The following is a 21,074-nucleotide window of genomic DNA, read 5'->3' as shown; positions in this document are numbered from 1 at the left end:
GCAAGTTACCTTCTTAGGCTTCTAGTCAATCTTCTCATCTATAATCTGGTGCCAATGATACTACAGAGTTTTCTGAATGCTGCATGGGAGATGAGATACATAAAGTACTTAGTGTAGTGTCTGGCATGAATAATTGTCCAAAATATGATAGTAGTAGTTGTTATCATCATTCTAGAAACTTTGGTAACTTTCTGTTACTCACTTGATTTGTGTGATTTGTGTCCTTATAAAAATCATTTTAATCAATAATTGAGATGAAATAATGATGCCATCCTTATTAAGCTGGGAGACCACAGAAGTCAAGAGGGCAGAGCTAGACGGAAACCCACAAACTGAAATGAACTGATGTTTCCCCGGCGGGTCACTGAGATGGGGTCAGTGGTTTGACAAAGCATCCAAAGAGCCTGCCTACTGTACTCTCTGCGGCGTGTGATGGACAGGTTAGAATTTGGAACCTGACTAAGTGAAATGTATTCATGTGGTACAAGCACATGAAGATTTTGTATAAGGAATATGTACTTGTTTTGTGGAACTTTTTTTTTCTTTTTACTGTTGGTAGTTAAAACTCTGAAGCAATGGAAAATGGGTGGACCAAGCTATGAAGAAGAGGAGGAATTGTTGCACACAGTATTAGGAAAGACAGGATATACAGGAATTGATCATCACTGGAAAGAAGTTCTTTTTGCCACATGTGGATAGCAAGTAGACGTTTAGGATAAACAGTCAATCCTATATGTTCAATGAGTTGGGGATTTGATGGTATAAACGGTATTAACTTTAACCTAATTGAAACATTTCTCTTGGGAAGCTGTGCTTCTCACAGGAATATACTGTATGATATGAGGTAAGCTATTTCTCTGAAAAAGATCATCTTGGATATGAGAACCAATACAATCTGCTGAAGCCCTATGGAAGCTTTCATTCTTACTGCAGCAAATGAAGATGACTACTTATATACTTTTAATATGTATGCTCTGGACAGGCCTGTAATTGTACATATAGTTCATGTATCTGTGGGGCATGATGTGGATTATTCTACCACTGGGAAATCATTTGTGTCTGCTAGTTTTGATAAATCCATATGAACCTTACCTCTGGACAAAAGTCTATCTCACACAGAGAATGCAACATGTTATCTGTGGGATTTCCCTGGTTAAGATGCTGCACTTCCAGTGCAGGAGGTGTGGGTTTGATCCCTGGTCAGGGAATTAAGATCCCATATACAGCAAGGTGGGGCCAAAAACAAAACAAAAAACCATGTTATCCATGTAAAATGCACTTTTGACAGCAAGTACTGCACATCATATATGGATATAATGAAATAAACATTCATCTATGAAAAACTAATGCTTCTGAAAAGTTGGGTGTGCTTACACCTTGAGAAAATACAGCCACAGATTATAACCAGAAATTAAAGGAGAAATTTCAACATCATCCTCACATGAAACGTGTCCCTTGTCATTAACATCTAATGAAACCTATTTACAGTCAGATTTAGGAACAGCCCATCATGAAAGAAGCTTGCCGATGAAAGGAACTGAATCATATCAAACATAGAAAGCCTGGATCTATGCAGCTTGTGTCAGAAAAAAACACACAGTGGCAGTTGTGAAATAATATTTGGTATTCCAACCAATATTGATGTGTAATTATTTGCTATGTTTTGATTTGTAAACTCTACAAATAAAACTAATGGCTCTAGTAAAAAAAAATGAAATAAACTTAATTGATGTTACCAAGATAATAAATAACAGGGATTAACATAAAATTGAATAGCATGGCAAATCCAGAGTGATGAGAGCTGAATAAAAGCCTCATGTAAAAGACCCCAAGGATTTTCAGTCAATGTGAATCCACAGAGCAATGATGCTGTTGAACAAGTCAGCGTGATCTTAGATCACATTGGTAGAACTGGACCAGACGTGGTCCAGAGTCTGGGATAGTCTCGCTCCCAGACATACGCATATGTTATATACTCCTGGAAACAGTTCTCAGCTCTGGGGATCAGACTTTGAGAGGAAGGATAACTAACCAAAGAATATTTGGAAGAGAGTGACTGGAGAAGGCAGAAGGACTAGAAACTACCAGATGCAAAACCACTGAAAACATTGAAAGGACTGTGCTGAGAGAAGGAAGGTCCTGGGTAGGAAACCTAAAGCTGTCCTCAAAATTATTTAGGTGTTAGGCCTGCCTGCTGGACCAGCTGCCTGAAATCAGTGAGGGGATGTTCCATGGGGAAGATCTCAGCAAACATAACCACTACGTTTCTGCTAGCCAGAACTGACTGAAAAGAGGAGGGCAGACTTGCAGGATGTGGAACCCATTTCTGGACGCATTTATACAGAATCCAACAATTCCTTCATCTAGGAATGTTGTCCAGGAGACTCTCAGACAGGTAGAGGATCACACTGAAAAACTCCAAAGCCTTCCACTTCTGTTTTCTGAGACTCAATTATTCATTTTCAAAGACCTATCACCTACTGGAACTCAAAAACCTTCAAGGGGGAATATGATTCTGAGATTGCCATCTTGATCAGCATAAGGTTTTGATATAGATTTTCAGGAATACAAGTGTTTCATGAGCCATGAATTCTTGAATAGTTTTCAACTGCTCTCATCTTAAGAATTTTTTTAAATTTTTATTAAAATATAGTTGATTTACAATTGTGTAAGTTTCAGATGTATAGCAAAGTGATTCAGTCATACATATATATTATGCATATAAATAAGATGCATTATATATATATATAAGTATACATATTCTTCAGAATAGTTTTATTCTTCCTACTAAATTAAGCCAATCACCTTTCTCTCAAAAATTTCAGCTTTTCTACTAGTGGTTAGCATTTATTCTATCAACTTATGGAAGATGTCAGGTTAAATAACTTAGTGGTTTGCTTTCACTAAGCAATAACTTTTATGAAGTTATCAGCTACAATGACATTTCAGAACTATTGAAGATCAAGTGATTGTTTTTTCTAGTTTCTAAAACTCCTCCGTCTCCATTGCCAACTATGTTTCCCAACAGGAGAGGGAGGCAAGATTATTTCAGGAAACCATAACCACTTGCTTTTATGCCTTGATCCGAAATCTTTCTTTGGAGAGTTGTTCGGTAGCTGAGTTGAATAGGCCATGTGTGACAGATATTAGAAGAACTGGCCTCAGGGAGCAAGTGTGCTTTCCACTCTAGTTGATGGTTTGTGCAGTAATCTTGGGGGCTGAGAAAATAAGCAATTTGAAAGCAGGAACCTTAGCTTATACATCTTTGTATCCCTCCCAGCTCACAGCACAGACCCTGGTGCATAGTAGGCAGACAATATGTTTACTGCCGGAATGAATGAATTAGTGAATACGACTAAATGAATGGATGGATAATGTGGACAGATGGCACCGAGGAAGAATCTGCTTGAGGCTTTAAGTTAGGCATGTCGGAGTTCAGCTCCAGTTGCTGAGCTAAATTTCTGCCCCTCATCCGACCAACTCCCCTCCATGGAGCTTGATGATCGTGGAGCCTGTGGGTAGAACGTATTCCGGGGGAGATGAGAGCTGCCTGATATGAGAGATGATATCAGAGATTAGTTAACCGTATGGGCTTTGTCCCGGGGGAGGTGTGTGAAATGAATCAGATTAAACAAAATTGATAATGTGAATGCTTAATCAAACAGACAAAGGTAGTCTGCGCAGCTAATTAGGGGCAAATAGAGCGTCCCTCTTGTACCTCATTTAACTGACAAATTGTGCAGACAGTTTTAATGGGAGTCTGTTTAGCAAAGAGAAGGCTGTATAGTTGACAGCTTGGCAAAATGTGGTTTCTGTAACACCACATGATGCTTATGGAAATTAGCCTGGTGCAGCTGAGCTCGGAGCAGTCCTGGGATGTGCAAATCACGCAAAACGGACCTTGCACACATCGCTTGCCATGGCATTCTTAAAGACAAAGAACTCATTTTTAGTATTTTCAAAAGTCAAAGGGTTTGGACTCTGAATGTTCAGTGAAATCTTGCCATTGCCCTACGCAATGCAGAAGTTGAAAAGTAATGTGAGAGAAACTTCCTATTTAGAGAAGTTTCATTCAGACAAATGACAAGCTGTGACCTTTTGCCTATGGAAGCACTGACTTCAGGTAAGCCAGGCGACTTCAGGAGATCAGAGTGACCCACAGCTGAAGATAACTTCATCTATGGAAGCTCCAACAGGTTTAGATAAACTGTCCCAGAATTTCCCAGGATGTTTACCAGGCCCAAACCAGCACCTCAACTTCTCATTCTGTCTTTCAAATCTCAACAAACCTGGTTCCCATCTCCTTTTCTTTTCCAAGTTAAGCAACTTCTTCCTCTGATATTTTTACATCTTTGGACTTGCCATGTTGTTGGAAATTGTGGGAAATTTTCTGGGAGCAAGTGTTCTTTTTGGAGAAGCATACTGGTTTCTCAGGTTGGCGGCTATCAGCTCTCAGGAGTCCATCCAGAAGGAGATTGTTGTGAACAGAGTCATTTGCTGCTCCAAGGAGAATTGGGGAAAAGAATACAATTAGGGTTGGTGTGGAGACAGAGGGGGCTGGTTCTCAGAGGCTCTCTGTGTGGGGCTGGCATGCCAGGGATGAACAGAGTCACCAAGGTTCTTAGCCTGTGTGCCAGGCCCAGGATGTCATTGTCTGAGAGCAAGACCTGGAACCAGGCGTTGAACTCACAGTGGGAGGAAGAGCTTCCCTGCCTTGCGTACCCATGCGTAGCTCACAGTGTCCAGCCCACTAAAGAGAGTACGGCCATGCTTGAGGAGCAGTCATTTAATGAAGTGATTTTTGTGAATCACTCCACCAGTCAGACATGGTCCCTTCCGGAAAATGAACAGTTTTGCATAAAATGGTCCATTAGTGTCAATGGAGAGGGTCTGACCTCCTTGGGCTGCTCTGCAAGCCTAGTCAAGTGGAACAACCAGGGCTGCGCTTGGACTGGAAGACGATGTCTCTACCCCAGGAGACTTTGCTTGACATCACGATGCATTAAATGGAAAAAACAAGAATAATTCCCCTTTCCGTGGGCAAAGCATAATTTTAGCAAAGTTGGAGACGTACTTAAACATTTTCATATACACCTGATTCTTTAAAATTATGGCAGATAATTTATTTATTAAAGCAGAGTATTTTAAACCAGCAGGATGACTGTGTTTTCATCACACCAAAGTGACATCACTCACACGTTCAAAACTCTATGGATGCTAACGTGAATAAAATTTGGTTTTCACTTTTTGTTGTGAAGTTTGGCTTTTCTTTCCTTTATCCCTTGGAATTAAATTCTTTTTTCCCAAGTTTTACAAATTTAATATGTTTTTCTTTTATGTTAGTACACTGTGAAATATGAGTGCAGAAGGGTGAATATGGTGAGCACCCATGTCACCGCCACATGAGTTAAGATATGGAACACTGACAATGATTAACAATATTGTTTTTAATTTGTTTTTTTTTAATTGGTGGAAAGTTGCTTTACAGCTTTTTGTTGGTTTCTGCCATACAACAATGTGAATTAGCCATAATTATATATATGCATCCTTTCTGTCCCTCCCCTCTCCCATCCCACCTCTCTGGGTCATTACAGAGCGCCAGGCTGGACTCCCTTGTGTTATGTAGCAACTTCCCGCTAACTGTCTATTTTACACATGATAGTCTATATATTGGAATAGGAAATAGCAATCCACTTCAGTATTCTTGCCTGGAAAATCCCACGGACAGAGGAGCCTGGCGGGCTACCATCCGTGGGGTCACAGAGAGTCGGACACGACTGAGCAACTCAGCACACTATATAAGTGTCAATGCCGCTTTCTCAGTTCGTCCCACCCTCACCTTTCCCCACTGTGTTCACAAGTCCATTCTCTACTAGGTACATGGGTATCATTTTTCTAGATTCCATGTATATATGTTAATATACAGTATTTTTTTCTAACTTACTTCATTCTGTATAAGAGGCTCTAGGTTCATCCACCTCACTACAACTGACTCACATTGGTTCCTTTTTAACGCTGAGTAATATTCCATTGTATAAATGTGCCACAACTTCTTTATGCATCCATCTGTCAATGGACATCTAGGTTGCTTCCATGTCCATCCTTTATTGAATGGATTTATATGACCATTTTTTATTGGATCCTTTATTGGATTCTTTTGAGTTTTTTGAATAATGAATCATAAGAAGCAACTGGAGATTCAGCAAAACACATTTGCTGGAAACATAGTTAATGTAATTTGAAGTCACTATGAAAACAACTTCTGGGATTTTAAAAAAATTGTTTGTCATGCTTAAGTTATTAAGTTGATTGTTTCTTTTTAAAAGAAGAAAAATGAGTAATAAAATGTATTTATTAAAGAAAAGTGAAGATATTCTGCAAAAATAATAATAATAGCCTGTAAAAGAATCAATCTATGCCTAAGAAATTATCATTGTGTTCTACTTTTGGCAGCTTGACTCTAACCAGAATCTGTTTTATGTGTGTGAAAGATTGAAAAATATTCTCATTTCCAGAAATTTTAACCTTGTGCAGGAATCATCACTAAGATGGATTGACATTGTTATAAGAAGACATAAATATAACTATTCCTCCATAGAAAAATTGAAATATTGACAATAGTTTTCAACTTTAAAGAAGTGCAAAGGAAATAAAATGTCACATTTGATTACAATATTTTTATATCATTTATGTAGTTCTGTAGATCAGTTTTGCACTTTGATTTACTCATGATAACAGCAAAAAAAATTTTTTTCAGATAGCTCTTCTTTGATGGAAGTGATACATTAGTATGTAATTAAAAAAAAACAATGGAAAGAGTTTCATGATTGAAGAAAGACTTAGGAGCCTACATTTATCCAAATTATTGGCCCAGCATTTTGTACATACTGGACTTCAGCTTTGACCCAAACCAACCAGGACCTGTCTTCATGGATCTGTCAGGAGGCAACTTTATTAATGATAGATTTTTCATTCCATTCCCTTCAGTGACCTGCCTATGTGGCACTTCTTGGTTAAATCACCAGCATTCAAAGTGGAAAAGAGTTAATTACTGAGCAAGTGTAGTTTGCATACAACTAATCGATAACATTCCGGCCTCTCCAAATCCAGTTGGGGCCTAAATGATTAGATTTCACAATTCAGAGAATGACAGCTTTGCCACTAAAGTTGCTTAACCTTAAGAGATGCACCTGGTCATTGTATGTGATCTCTGAGCCCTGGATAAAGGCCAGAGGTTAAGAGAGGAATAGGGAGAGAATTAACTAGTAGAGGGGCCAAGGAAATGAGTGATGGCCTGGTCTACCGCAATCCAGAGTTAAAAGTGTTCTGGTCAGCATGAGTAAGACTAGGACCGAATTAATAAAGATAGAGAGAGGAAAAAGGCCATCTGACTCAGGCAAGGTAAGATCAAAGGACCGTTTGCGTTTTTGCCTAAATCAACATTTCTTTCTGGACACTGCTGCTCATGATAAGAAAAAATAGGCATAATTACTTGATAAGTCAGGCCAAAATTTTTCCTCTATCTTTCTAACACCATTTTATTTATTTTTACACTTACTGGACTGATTCTGGATATAAAACATGATCTTTATATTATTAAGCATTTGGCAATTGGTTGCTCCTAACATATTTCATATTAGTTTTCAAGCTAACCTTCCACTCTAGATTTGAAGTCCATGTTTGTTGATGGCAAAATGCCTAGATGGCAGAGCAGAAATTCAGGCAACGGTCTCTGTCTTTTTGTCACATGACTGACAGTCTCACTTTCTTTATGCAAATTTAAGTGACACATGAACTTAAGCAATTTGTGACAAGTCTCCAAAAGTTCCAAGAAAATAAAGGGTCAGAATATAAAAATAAGTTTTTCTTATTTTCCCATTTTGTTCTCTAATAAGGTAAGTCACAGCACTTGGAATGTGATTAGTTAGAAACTATAGGTTCTACTGGCTAAGTGAAATCAAGCTTTTATTTTACTGTTTCACTTCAAATTTCACATTATTAGAACAAGCTTATACATCTAAAAATATTTTTGAGCCAAATGATGTTTAAGTGACTACCAAAATCACAGAAAACGATAAAGAGCTAACAATCTGTCCCTTCATCTCTGTTTGGTGTTAGTCGCTCAGTCGTGCTCGACTCTTTGCGACCCCATGGACTACAGCCCACCAGGCTCCTCTGTTCATGAGATTTTCCAGGCAAGGATACTGGAGTGGGTCACATTTCCTTCTCCAGGGGATCTTCCCAACCTGGGGATCTTCCCAACCCATGGATCAAACCTGGGTATCCTGCACTGCAGGCAGATTCTTTACCGACTGAACTATAACGAAAGCCCTTCTGTTTGGTAACATGTTCTAAATTTCATCTTCAGAATTTGTTTAATGACAAAATTAGCATTCATTTCAGAGAAAAAAATATTAATTAAATTATTAGGACTCTGTAAAAAGTCCAATTATTCCACTGAATGTTTTTGGTTTTTTTTTTTACTTTTTGCAGTCAGTCCATAGTTGCTCCTAATAAATTTGCAAAACTCATGTAAAAGGTTTTAAAGGGACTTGTAATTCAGTATTCAGCTCTGATACTAATGAGTTCTTTAAAATAGCATAACTGAGTTCTTAGGACCTTGAATCTTCTGTCATCGGAAATGACAAGCCATTCTGCCACCTGGATGGCCTCCAACCATTATTCTTTCGTATCATTGCTTGTGAGGGAGGGTGAAGGAAGGAGATCAGAAAGCATTTGGAAAGCCAGAAAACTCACCTTATTAGAGAGCAAATGGGAATATAAGATAAACTTATTTTTATACTCTGATCTTTATTTTCTTATAACTTTTGGAGACTTCCCTGTTTCTGTCATTAGCAGATCTAAAGTTCTGGACCGCTTTGTCAGCCTGGCACGACGGAAGTGGGGGTGGACAGCCAGCCACTGTCTACACAGTGATGCTTGAGTTAATTGATAAACCTCTCCTTTTCATGATCAGTGCTCGCCTTCTGTCTACAGCCACACAGCCTATTACCCCTGTGAGGCATTGAGATGTCCTTGTGGAATTCTAGCAGATATTGGAAATTGTGGTGGCAAATTAGCAGGGGCCACAAACCAGAAGTGACAGCTCCAGTCCCCTGATGGGGGGAATGTAGCAATCCCTTGCCCATAGCAATTGGCCAGGCTTATCATATGGACTAATCACAACAGATCTGGGGAAATAATGGGCACCAGATGTTATCGCTTTGTAGGCTTGAGCTCTCCAGAGACTACAGCCATGATAGGAAAGCTCCCTGCAAACAGGAACACGATTCTGTTGCTTATTAATCAAACCAGGAGGCTGAGTGTGATCATCTTCTCCCCTCTCAGCACCATGCTTTCTTTCTGCTGTGTTGATGAATAGGGAAAACATTTTCTGTGTGTGTGTGTGTATGTGTGTAAGAGAAATAGAGACAGATACGGAATCTGGAGGAAACAATCGGGAAATGTCTATTACACACAAGCACACACACAATTCAATTTATTATCTACAAGAATATGTCCCAGAATTAAATTTCTTTCTTAACTCAATTATATTCAGCTTTGAAAGTTCAGGAAGAACTTTCTTAATTAGATATTTTATTTTTCTCTATTTTATGTGTACTTCGACTTTAAGAAGATTATATGTTTTGAACACGTTAACAATGAGAAAAGGGATTCAGGGATGAACCAAATTCTCATTTCTATTGGCCTTCCTGACAATGTGCCATGGATATTCCCAGGGATCATAAATCTACCTCATTTAGAACTGATGGGATTCAGGACATGTTACCACAAGAAATGGTGCTTTGACATGTTGAATATTTTAAGCTGAGAGTTTGAGAAACAGCAGAGGCAGAATGGTCTTTCTCCTCAACCCTGAAGCAGGTCATAAGACCCTCACGTGAGAGATGCCTTCCCTGGAGGAAAGGAACATCTTTACTACAAATGTGGTCCAGCCCTGAGAAGAGTCCAAACAAGCAGGTCTTCTTAGTTTCCCCTAACTGCAGAAAAAACTTCTATGCTTACCCTGTACTCCTCAACCTAATATATTTCTCCACAGCTCTCTACTTTTCGTCAAACCTAGCATAAAAACACTCGGGTTTAACTGTCTCTTAGGTTCTTCATTTCCTTGTGAAGGCTCCTATGTCATGTAAAGCTTAGGCTGAATAAATGTGGATGCTTCTCTCCTGTTAATCAGTTTTTATCAGTTGAATTTTCAGACTCAGCTGGAGTGTAGTTCCCTATGTTATACAGTGTCTTTACTGATTATCTCTTTTATATATAGTAATGTGTATATGTTAATCCCAAACTCCTAATTTATCCCTCCCCTCTTTCTCCTTTGGTACCTATGTTTGTTTCCTATGTTTGTAAGTCTATTTCTGTTTGGTATGTAAGTTCATTTGTGTCATTTTTTAAAATTCCACATCTAAGCAATATCATGTGATATTTGCCTTTCTCTCTCCATCCTACTTAACATGATTATCGCTAGGTCCACCCATGTGGAATCCAAATGGCATTATTTCACTTTTTTTTTTGGTTGAGTAACATTGCATTGTATATATGTACTACATCTTTTTTATCCATTCACCTGTTGATGGACATTTATGTTGCTTCAACGTCTGGGATAGAAGCTCCAATACTTTGGCCATCTGATGCAAAGAGTCAACTTATTGGAAAAAAAAAAAAAAAACACATGTTGCTGAATGATTGAAGGCAAAAGGAGAAGCAGGCAACAGATGGTTAGATGGTATCACTGACTCAATGGAAATGCATTTGAGCAAACTCCCAGAGCGTGGAAGAGAGAAAGGCCTAGTGTGCTGTAGTCCATGCAGTCACAAATAGTCGGACATGACTTAGCGACTGAACGGCACAACAGATATTTAGTGATGTTGAACATTTTTTCATGTACCTTTTGTTCATCTAAAGAGTGACTTCTGTGGGCCCATTCTAGCATTATTTTGGGGGGCATATAAAACTAGAATCCTGAGTTCCTCCTTATTCATATCACATTCTTTATCACATCAAGTTCCTAGGTAGATAACAGAAAACACAATCCTGGATACTTCATTCTTTCCTTGTTCAGCTCCCAAGGTAGGTTTAAGTTTGAAAAATTCTTTCTTGGTTTTTTCTTCTCTTTTTAGTCTACACATTTCCTGAGTTGTATTTCTAGAGACACATTTGCCCTGAAATCTTTGCCAAAATGATGATGAAATATGAAACAGAAATCAAGGAAGAAACAATCTCATCTGAAAGAGGGAGATGGTGAGAGAGATTAAGAGATGAGGAAAAAATAGAAGGTCAAGCCGAGGGTAGTGGAGAAGGAAGGGAAGGACTGAGGTTGGAGGGAGGGAAGGAGGAAAAATGCATCAGAGATGTAGAGAGGATTCATTCAAGATGGGGGGAAGAAGAAGAGGTCATGAATACATACGCTTGCACAAAGCTGGATGGGTTGGGGTGAAAAGAGACCAACTAGAAGAAAAATAAAAGAGGAAAGTATCAGTGAGCTCCTATCAACCTCCGGCTGGGCTGGGTCCATGTTTTTTACATTTCCTGAAAGTTCCTTGCTTTTTTTCAGCAGAGTCATTATCAGTTGTATGGCTTCCTTCTGTCTTTATCTCTACAATTCTAAAGTCAGAAAAGAAAATTATTTTCACATTAGCAACTCATTAAAGGCCTCCACACTTGTAGCTGAATCACGGCTGGACCTGAATGCATTGTCTTTACACATCTGAATGCCTACTTGGAGGCATTATTAGCCAGGGCATCTAGGCTGGGAGCCCTTCTGTCATGCATATGGGTAAGTGGGTGGGGTGGGACCCTGTCAGAGTCATCCATCATCCTCCATCAATGTCACCACCACCTGCAGGGCCCCAGCCAATGGTCAGTCAGTCACTCAGGCCTGACAGCTGGCCATCAGTCCCCAGCGGGGGCTATGCTCAGGGCTTGCAAGGTATTAGCTACTGGCTCTTTTTTCCTAAGACCAATAAGTTCTAGGAAGCACTCCACCTTCAGAAATATATTAAAGATACTAGTGATGTTGCTTACCTGCATAACAACTGGTCAGCATCAGGCCAGTCGAAGGGGACATTTCCTCGGTATTCACTTAAAATTATGGAAGAACATCTTTAAAAATGAAAATTGGACAGTTCAAGCAAACATAGCAGGGACTTTCACACATGGCAAAAACATACTTTGGTGTTTTGTTTTGTTTTTATGTGTGTTTGTGACACATTGATACCAAGCAAATCTAGGCAGCTAGCTGCCTAATTAGATGAAGTATTCATGAGTGAAGCCTTTATCATTGTCATAAACTCTCTCTGAATACTTTAAAATTCATACCTCCTTTTTCAAAATGAGGGCTATCAATTACTCATCAATATGAAATAAAATTTATAGTCTTAAGTATATAGTTTCAGGAATTTTCACATATGTACAAGTGACTATAACCATCCTTAGATCACAATATGGATTATATACTTCCTCCCCAATCACATATCTCATAACTTTGCCTATTACAGTGACTTATGAATATTGTATCTCCTTTATTTACAATAAAGGTGGTTTATGGGAAACATGTATTTGGTCATTCAGATGACCAGATACATTTCTCATATATAGTTGGTCCTCATCCACAGTTTCTGGCTCACAGCTCCTCAAACCCTTGGAATTTCCTAAGCGAGAAGAGCAAAATATGTGGTCTCATGTCCTCAGTTCCTGAAAACTCTTCAGAAAAGGTGACAACTGGGTGGGAGCTGTTTGCCAGAAGAATCAACCAAGTTGGAGCTTTCAGTCCCACCCCTGACTTCCAGAAAGGGGAAAGGGGCTGAAGGTTGAATCAGTTGCCAGTGGCCAATGATTTAGTTTATCATGACTACGTAATGAAGCTTCCTTCAAAAACCCAAAGCACGGCTTTTTGTCCTTTTTTGGATAGTTTCCACATTGGGGAAGCAGAGGGCTTCTGAGGGCCTCCATGCCAAGCCCTAAGTTCCAAGAAGACAGAAGTTCCTTTTGGGGGGAACTGGCCCCATCTTCATCTGGTTGTATTTTGTAATATCCTTTTATAATAAATAGATAATCTAGTGAGTAAGTGAGTTTTCCCAAGTTCTATGAGTCATTCTAGCAAGTTAGTTAAGCCTGGGGAGGGGGTTGTGGGACCCTCTGATTTGTAATCTGTGGGTCAAAAGCACAGGTAACATCCAGAGCTTCTGACTAGCATCTGGAATGGGGGATAGGGTGGTCTTGTGGAACTGAGTCTTTTACCTGTGGAATTTGGTTCTAGCTCTAGGTAGATAGGGTCAGAACTGAGTTGGATTATTAGAAACCTTTCTGGCTTCCAACAATTGCTTGTGGGTGTGGGGAAGCCTCCACATACATAGGTTGAAATTGGGTCCAGGAACCCTCTTTAGGTAGCAAACAATTAAAAATAGGGTCTTAGACTTTTCATGCTTGTGGTTCTTACAGTGCCTGGCTTAATACTTTGCCTGTCGTAGGTGTTTCATTTTTCTTTTTAATTAAGGATTCCTAAGTAATTTTTCCCAAGTAATTTTGAAGTCAGAATAGGTCTTAAAATCTCATATACTTGTAGAGGCTTTAACAAACATGAGATCAAAGAGAGAAGAAAATACAAGAGAATGAAATGGAAAAGAAACTCACTCACCTCTCAACTGCTAACACTGAAGTTCATTCAACAAATATTTTTTAAACAAGTGCTGTGTGCTAGGTACCAGGTTCTACGCTAGAATAATTGGTGAACACACCTCTGCCTTTGTTTATATTGTGATGCAGAAATGACTATCCAATCAGAGAGAAAGAAGTATAAGGGTTTATGTGAGAGATTTTTGTGAGAGAAAAAGATCCTAGATATATTTGAATTGTTTTATCAAAATGTAAATAGACCTTTTATTCTACAGAGAGGTCAGAGAAAATGTACTGCTAGCCCAACTCTAAATGGAAAGCAAAAGTAGGAAGTCTGTGTATTTATTTTAAGTCACTATGTGAACACTTGGGACAGGGCATATGGAAACTTGGTACTGGGATGGAGTGCATCCATACTAAATTGCTTCAGCTGTGTCTGACTCTTTGTGATCCTAAGGACTGTAGCCCATCAGGCTCCTCTCTGTCCATGGGACTTTCCAGGCAAGAATACTGGAGTGGGTTGCCATGCCCTCCTCCAGGGAATCTTCCTGACCCAAGGATAGAACCCATGTCTCCAGCGGCTTCCGAATTGCAGGCAGAATCTTTACTGCTGAGCCACCTGGGAAGCCCTCTGGGATGGAGACTTTATGTTAAATTTAAAACAACTGCCAGTATCGCAGTGAATAGTGATCATGGTACGCAAGAGGGATACTCAGCTGACTGTTAACATGTCTATTAATGGATATTTAGGAGAGCTCTACATTTCTCCATCAGGATCAAATGCTTTTCTCCACAGGCCTCTGATTTTACTTTTTTCTGCCTTGGTCGTAGCTCCTTAAATCTGTTTTTGATTGTCATACTCCTCATGAAGAACCACGCCTGCCTTAATTTTTAAGTCAGTCCTGGAAGATTTTTAAACATATCTAATAGACTTCACCCCAGAGTCCACAGGAGTCTGAGCTAAGTTATACTTACTTGACCCAATATAATTGGTCTCCCTAGCTCTGAGACTCCTTCAGCACCAACTAGGCAAGTCAGTTTCACAAAGGTGAGGCTTAGGGCCCAATTGTCTTCAAGTTTCATCACTTTCAGTTCCTGGGTTGGACCAACCCTCATGCCTGGGCTTCTCTATGAGGACCCCACTGTGGTCTAGTCAGTCTCTCTGTAGGTTTCTAAGCACATTACTATGAACCCCAGCGTGCCTGGATGAGATCAAATTCTTTCACCTTTCCTATGTCAGCATCCTGCCTTCTTGTTGAAGCTGGGCTGCATCCTGGCAGAAATGTCAGAGTGACTCAGCATGAGAATGTATGCTCCATCTTAGTATTGCTCTGCAAGGCTGGACCAGGCAATTGGACCATCTGGGAGCAACTAAATCTTGTCTAACAACTTTACCTTGACACACCCAGTTATTCTTTCCAGGACCAGGCTCTGACCTATTTCACAGTGAACACATTTACACCTGCTCCGTGGCCTTAAGATTGCCAAAGTCCCAGCCTACCTGAGGTTGAGCACACCAAATCTTGAAACACCCCACACGTTTTGATGATTTATTTATGGAACCCAGGACGGAAGGAATAAAATCACAGAGGTCACTGTGCCCAGACCCTTGTCTTCAAGATGCAGTATTCTTAAATTGTCCTAGATGAGAGCTATTAATTATTTGGAAAGCTATAAAAATTTTAAGGTTCCTACAAAAATGTAGATATTGGTTAAAAAAAAGAGAGAGAGAATATATGAGTGCAAAAAAGCATTGTTTTTGTGGTAGGTCTGAGTAATGTGTGACATTTTAAACATGTGTTGACTTTTTTTAAAAGTCTTTATTGAATTTGTTACAATATTTTTTCTGTTTTCCATTTTGGTTTCTTTTGGCTTCCATGCATGCAGGATCTTAGCCCCCCAGCCAGGGATCAAAGCTGCATCCTCTGCATTGGAAGGCAAAGTGTTAACCACTGGGCAGCCAGGGAAGTCCCCATGTGTTGGCTTTAACCAAACTTTCCTCTAGACTCTTGGGTTTAATTTTGTGACCACTTTGATTTCACTCCAATCATCATACAGACTGAATTAGGCAGACTGAAATAAGAAATCACTCAGAAAAGCTCAGAATTGAAAGGAAACCCCTGCCGTGAGTTTACAACAGTAAGCAGGGCCTTCAGAGTTTGATTCAGCCCCTGAAGCGATGGGCGGTTAACTGACTCACAAATTCCAACTGCAAAAAGATCTAATTTTAAGTAATTGTTTTTTTTTTTCCTACTCCTAACTGAAATAAGCTCTGCTGTCTCCTTCACATATTAAGAAAGAAAAACAAATGTATTGAGTGCTGATAGTTCAAACATTCTGCTAGATTCGAATTTATGGCAAAAAGAGATATGATCTTCTATCTTAAATTGTTCACAGTTGTTAGGACTTCTGGAGCAGATATTCTTTTAAATGAATAATTGCAACATGTGGCAAAATTGATGTGAAGCATTTCAAGAGCATTAAGAAAAACAAATATCTCTGGCTGAGGGAGGTAGGGCTAGTGGAGAGTCAGGCAAAGTTTAACTGAGAAAATAAGAGCTAGCTTAAGCCTTGAAGGATAAATAGGGCTTTAGCAGACAGGGAAGAGTGTTCAGAACAGTCTTGTCCAAAGGAAAATCATTTCAAATGTATGTTAGAATTCTTTTCATTGACGGTCACAGACTACACAACTTGTAAGCCAATTTGGCTTGAATTGAAAGATGGGTAGATCTGTTTTCAGAAATAATTTGATCTTGGACTCAATGTTATCCTGATTCTGACCCCATTTTCCTACGATCCTCTCAGCTCTGCATTCTTTCATTTTCTGCTCATGGAATCAAAATGACAACAACAGTTCCAGATCTCTTATCTGTACCTACCATTTTCCAGGAGACATGTAGCAAAAGTTTTAGAATTCATATTTGTTCATTAGAACTGATTGGGTTATATATGCATCTCTGAATTTATTATTTAATTGATGAAAAGTATAAATATATATATGTATATGTGTGTGTATATATATATATGGCTTCCCTGATAGCTCAGTTGGTAAAGGATCCACCTGCAATGCATTAATACATATCCCTTCAGCCAATCTGGAACTATCTTTCAAACTGGAAGTAGACCAATCCCATCTAATCACATAGAGAGTGAAGTTCCTCAAGTGAAAGTGAAAGTCACTCAGTCGTGTCCGACTCTTTGTGACCCCATGGACTATACAGTCCATGGAATTCTCCAGGCCAGAATACTGGATTGGGTAGCCTTTCCTTTCTCCAGGGCATCAAACCCATGTTTCCTGCATTGCAGGCAGATTCTTGACCAGCTGAGCCACCAGGGAAGCCCCAAGTTCCTCAAGAAAATGTCAAAATATTGTTGCCAGAAAGGGAGGGATGGATGATGGGAAGATAGGTAACAATATTCTCTGTAAAAGGACTGGAAAGTGTTTTATGTGTGATCTATCGTGTAATTGGAAGATTTATAATTTATAATTGGAGAGTAGGGAGCATTTGGAAGTATAGCCATTAATGAGAATGAAAGGAAGGCAGGACTCCTGATGAGAAAAGCAATGCCATATTAGTTAAATACTAAGCCTCTGCAACAAAAAGCTCCAAAACTGCAGTGTCTTAAAGAAAACAGAAATGATTCAGGTAACAACCCTGAGGAAAATGGTGTCTTTGTTCCATGTGGTCATTCAGAGATTGGGTCCCTTCCTTTTCTGTTCTTAATATTTTACATCTGCTGGGCTATTGACCTTTATGCACCGTTGCAGCTGGGTCATGGTCATATCCATGTTTCATCTCATGAGACAGAGAACGAGAAAGGCCAGGGGAGCGATTTCCTCTTCAGTAAGTATACCTATCACTCCAGCTCATTCCATTGGTAAGAATTCAGTTTTGATCACAAGGTCACAAGCAAGCTAGGAAATACGGACTCCAACTGGTGTTCAGGTGTGACACGTGTATCCAGGAAGAAGGAGAGAATGGATCTAAGAGGCAAAGAACGATTTACCAAAGATGCTAAAACGTCTGGTGGAATTATAGGGTAAAGAAAGGAGTTGCATGAGATGATCAGATTCAGGTTTAAAACATTTCCTTTTGGTGTGACAGGGGGACTGAAGTAAGAGAATCACCGGTTAAGAGGGTGTTGCCATCAGGCAAATGTGCAATATTGAAGGCCTGAGACAAGGTTCCCTCAGAGATAAAATAAAAGAAGTCAACCACATGACCTCAAAGACCTTTTCCACTCTTTGAATCTGTCTTCTAGGTCAGCGGTCCCTAATCTTTTCGGCACAAGGGACTGGTTTCACGGAAGACAATTTTTCCATGGACTGGGGAGGGGCATGCTTCTAGGATGATTCAAATGTATTGTATTTATTGTGTACTTTATTTCTATTATTATTACATCAGCTCCACTTCAGTTCATCAGGCATCAGTTCCCAGAGGTTGGGAATCTTTTCTCTAGGCTATGAGTAACTGCTCATTGCCATGGATCTAAGCAAATTTTAAAAACGAGTGTTTATGCATGCACATGTGCTCCATAAGTATTAATAAAATACCAAATGGTGTTGGGAGCATGGGCTTCCAGGGTGGCGCTAGTGGTAAAGATCCCGCCTGCCAGTGCAGGAGACTTAAGAGACTTGGGTCGATCCTTGGGTTGGTACAATCCCCTGGAGGAGGGCACAGCAAATAATCCAGTATTCTTTTCTGGAGAATCTTATGGACAAGGGAGTCTGGCAGGCTGTAGTCCATAGAGTCACAAGGAGTTGGACATTAGCAGGCACATACGCATGTTGGGAGCATAGACAGAGCCATTCCTATCACGTGATAGGTTAAAGAACACCTAATTTCTTCTATTTCCACTGAGATACATAATTGAAATAGAGTGTTGTCAGAGTGGGACGTGCCCAGACTCAGCCACTGTTCGTTCACCCTGGGGCAGAAGACTTGTCTCTCTAACCTGTAGTTTCTTAGTATGTAAGCAGGGAACTAACACTCTGTGAAAGTGTCTAGGAATCAATGAAATAACCTGTGTGAGGGTCAGGTGCTCAATAGGAGACACTGCTATGCAGCCCTTTCTGTCCAATGTGTGTTTGTAAATTTGCCTTTGTCCTTATGAACAACATCTCCATGCTGAGCTCAGAGGGAAAGAGAATAGTTTGTTTGTTGTTTTTTTTTTTTTTTTTTCCATCTAGAGGTTATGTTCTCTGGACTGGCCCTTCTTCGTAACTCAGGCTCATCACTCTCAGGGTGCCTGGTGACTGAAGATCCACAAGCTACTTGCAGCTGGCAGAGGTACCACATTAGAAATTCATTTTTTCCTGTCATAATAACAAAGTGCAGAGCGGCAGGCCGGCCATAGTTTCGTATGGGAAAACCCACAGAAAAGCACAGCTGAAAGAAGCTGTGCTTTTCTCCGATATTTCTTGTCAGAGAGAACCATCCTCAAAAGGAAGGGGGAAAAAAAAGGAAAGAGAAAAAGAATAAAGTCCCTGTTGAATTTGGCTGTCTCATTTCTAGGGACAAAATGGTTCTGCCTTCCCATCCTCTTTGCCTGCTTTTTGCTGAATGATACCTAGTCTGGACTCCCAGAAAGCAGTTAAATTGATAGTCTTTCACTTCAACGGGCCTGTCTTAGCCTATCATCAGAAGCTCAGATAACTAAACCTGCTGTTGTCTTGATTTGCCCTTGGAAAAATTTTCTAAGAAATCAAATTCCTGGGGTCATTGCTTAAAACCTCAGTGTGGCAATTTAACTGACGGAAATGAAGAGAAACTAGGATTTGTCTTTTTCAGAACAAATTAAGGAATGTTAAGTGGGTGTGTATGCTCATTTGCAACTTTGTCCAAACATCTCTAGGTACAGCGAAATGCTTGCAGGAAACTGAGATGAAATCCAGGACCTGTGAACCTAGTTGCTTTGGGTACCCATCGGGTTCAGGACTCAATGCCCCAGATGTGGCCCCTTGGCATGTTGATACTTTAAGCTGAAGGAGTGTGAGAGAAGCAAGGGGTCCTTGCTTCAGCAGAATTCCCTCTGCTGTTCTCCCCTGATGCAGGTCATAAATCCTCATGCAAGGAGTGTCCTCTCTATACCCAGAGGAAAGGAGCGTTTTTATCTCCTCACAAACAAGCCTTGGTGTTTCCCCCAGTTTACTCCTTAACCTATCACAATGCTCCACAATTGTCCACTCTTCATCAAAACTTGCATAAAAATACACAGGTCTGTTTCTGTGGGTCTTCATTTCCTGATGATGGCTCTCATGTCACACAAAATGCAAATACATTTGTTTGCTTTCTTCCTGTTAATTTTTCTTTGTCAGTTGAATTTTCAGACTCAACCAGAAACCCTAAGAAAACTGAGGAAAACCTTTTCCTCCCCTACAGTGGCTTCCTTACCAGTGAGTAATGTTTCCCTTAAAAATACATGAGATGAAAAAAAAAAAAAATACATGATATGATGCGGGAGCAAATAATTATAAAAATATAAGTAAGAACCAGGTTAATAAGTCAAGTAGCAGTATAAGGCCTTTTGACACAAACACAACTTGATGATGAAAAGTGCCCAGTTGCTAAGTTGTGGCCGGCTGTTTGTCACTCCAAGCTCTATAGCCCATCAGGCTCCTTTGCCCATGGGATTTCCCAGGCAAGAATACTGGAGTGAGATGCCACTTCCTCCTCCAGGGGAATCTTCCCGACCCAGGGATCGAAACCCCATCCCTTGTGTCTCCTGCATTGGCAGGCGATTGATTCTTTACTACTGTGCTACATGGGAAGTCCAGGCACCTTGGGGGAACGTTAATGAGGACAGGGTACACGGTACTTTCAGGAGCCCACAAAAATCGATTACATTTCCTAAGAGGGGGAAAAAAGTTGACATATTCATTTTGGTGGGAGAGGCCACAAAGGCAAAAGTGCACAGGGGGCCATGAAAGAAACCATGTGGCCCCGAGAGGAGGTAGACTTTAAACACAAAATATAAAAATGAAAGAAGATAAGATTTGTAAACTTTTAAGTAGAGTATTGTATTCAGTACTTTTAATCCACAATGAAATCTGATGATTTTAATGGAAAAACAGTTTAGATTTCCACAGATTGATAAACTCTTTGCATGTTTTCATTTTCAACACCAAATGCTAATATTAATCTAATTTGTATCTTCTTTTCTTAGAATAAGTCAACACGAGGTCCTTTTACTCTGTCATATCATCCACTTCTCAGTTCTCCTGACACCCTGAAATCCTTTATTTCCCTCCTGGCAGGGATGAACTAACACCTCAGGGTTAGTCTCTGGCATAGGGCTTCCCTGGTAGCTCAGATGGTAAACAATCCGCCTGCAACACAGGAGACCTAGGTTTGATCCCTGGGTTGGGAAGCTCCCCTGGAGAAACAAATGGCAACCCACTCACTGCCCTGCTCTTGCCTAGAGAATTCTGTGGACCG

The 21,074-nt window shown here is 40.0% G+C and overlaps 1 pseudogene; it reads left to right on the top strand.

Annotated features, from left to right (window-relative positions):
• Nucleotides 1-365: 365 nt before the first annotated feature.
• LOC133047347 (DDB1- and CUL4-associated factor 13-like) lies at nt 366-1,617 on the top strand (annotated as a pseudogene).
• Nucleotides 1,618-21,074: the final 19,457 nt, after the last annotated feature.

The sequence above is a fragment of the Dama dama genome, chromosome 26 (assembly GCF_033118175.1).
Source record: "Dama dama isolate Ldn47 chromosome 26, ASM3311817v1, whole genome shotgun sequence".
Lineage (NCBI taxonomy): Eukaryota > Metazoa > Chordata > Mammalia > Artiodactyla > Cervidae > Dama > Dama dama.
Note: the sequence above shows the minus strand (reverse complement) of the source record. Positions and strands in the feature narration are given on the sequence as shown.